At 35.0% G+C, this 2,093-nt stretch overlaps 1 non-coding gene across 1 annotated transcript; it reads left to right on the top strand.

The window, feature by feature from the left end:
- The first annotated feature begins 497 nt into the window (after positions 1-497).
- LOC112440266 (small nucleolar RNA SNORD66) lies at positions 498-573 on the top strand. Its single transcript, XR_003028441.1, has one exon. It is a non-coding gene; the product is annotated as a small nucleolar RNA SNORD66 (small nucleolar RNA).
- The last annotated feature ends 1,520 nt before the right edge of the window (positions 574-2,093 follow it).

Genomic DNA, 2,093 nt, shown 5'->3' on the forward strand with positions numbered 1-2,093 from the left:
TAGTGAAGTTAAATAACATGCTCAAGTTCATCCAGCTTGTGGATTGCTAAATTGGGGTCAAAATAAGGAATAAAGGGATCAAATGTACAGTGATACTTCAATGAGAATCAGCTTTCTTGAGAATAAAATTAAAATTATTTCATGTCTTACTTTACATTCATTTCATTTATTTATTTATTTTTACCATTCATTCTCTTATTCGTCCAACAGATGCCCTGAGTGCCAACTGTGCCTTTCACTTGCACTTGACTGAAAACACCCAGAAGACAGAAAGGCACAGTTTTTGCCCCCAAGAACTTAGAGTTTGGTGGGGAATCAAGCATATGAACTATTGGTAATAAACAGAGGAACACTGCTTATCCTCTGAAATCATAAGTCAAATTCTTCCATATACTAAGAAAATAAGAAAAATGGGGATACTATTAGGGCATATAAAGAACATTTCTCCTTACTCTCTTCAGGCTGTGGCTTGATCATTAAGAGCTTGAAGGATAATGGTCCTCTGATGACTTCATGTTAGTGCCACCTGTCTGGGCCACTGAGAACCCACGATGGAACTGAGAATCTGAGGAAGGGAGAAAAAAAAAAAAAAAGGGTCATGGACAGGGGCAAAATAATGATGAACTGGAGAGGGAATTTCTTTATATTTCCTGGCAAGGGTGAGCTCTGAAACTGATGTCATAGACAGATCTTAGAGCCCAGCTCCCGGTGGGAGTAAATTATCTTCCCATAAAATTCATCCATATGATAACTCTCTATTGATATTATCAGAGAGGAGTGTCTTCAATTAACAAAGATGCATACTCTTAACCATACCAAAAATACTTTAGGCTAATCAAAGGTAGACATTATGGAGGAAACAAGTCATGTTTCATGTCGTTGATAAAGAACTCTCAAGTATTCTTTTTTAAGAACACTTTGATAGTTGCCTTGGTGGTGGACTTGGATCTGCATAGCGTCAAGCCCTTCATTCACTGTCATTTCCCACATGGATGAGGGGAACTATTTTAGAAAGGCTGGCATTTCCAAGGGTACCTGGTTGACTTTAAGGTCTGTAAGAGTAGGACCATGCTGTTTTTTGTTATCACTCTATTATCAAAATTTGTCACAGTCCCAGACCCATGACAGAAATAACATGTACATTGGTTAATGAAGAAGTAATTTAATCAAATGCAATGATTCTTTCCCAATTTGTGCTATTAAAAACAACAAATTAATACTCTGTTCTATTTTAATGATAGAAATCTTTTTAAGCAGGTGAGAATCTGATAATGTTTATAGTTAAAAAATGTCATTAATAAATCAATTGGTTCTGAAACCAATTCCCCCTGAAATACTTCTATTGCTATACATAATGTAAATATTTATTATAATCCAAAATGAAATAAACTCCTTAAAATTTCCCCATTTCTTTGGAGAATTGGATCTAGACTTATTTTGAGAATAATTAAAAGTGAGGTTTCACCTTGGTTTATGTCAAATCATTACACCAGAAAACAGCTAAGAACATTGTTCTTTATAGAATCATGCCACTAGTATTATTATTTATTTTGATTAGAAGGATTTGTTATTAGAAGCAATATTTTCTCTCATACCAATTACATGCAACCACCAGCTTTTGAAAGACAAAGTAAGTTGCTGCCAGAATGACCCACAAGTTCCTATTTTCCTTTTTGTCTCAAGGTCATGTTAAAAAACATATTCGGCCTTGTATGGCTACTTTTGCTATTTTCTAGTGTTACCGTTCATATGTCCTTTCTCCAGTTTGGGCTGCTATAGTCCTTTGAAGCCTTGTTTTTTATTTATTTATTTATTTATTTTTGTTGTTGTTGTTGTTTTCTATCAACTTCAGATTGAACTGGCTTCCTTCTTTCAGATGGCACTCACCATGTCAACGATAACAATCAACAAAAGACACCCATACACCCAAAGCTTGCGCCTTACTGACCAAAACCTAATAGTTTACTTGTACTACCTGCCAACATTCTTAAAAATACACAACACACTCATCCCTATAAGCTCACAGCAGCATTTTCACTAAAGGATGAAATCCTGGAACATTTAATTATCTTGAAAGCAAATGGTAATTAAAC

The sequence above is a fragment of the Pan paniscus genome, chromosome 5 (assembly GCF_029289425.2).
Source record: "Pan paniscus chromosome 5, NHGRI_mPanPan1-v2.0_pri, whole genome shotgun sequence".
In the NCBI taxonomy this organism is placed as follows: domain Eukaryota; kingdom Metazoa; phylum Chordata; class Mammalia; order Primates; family Hominidae; genus Pan; species Pan paniscus.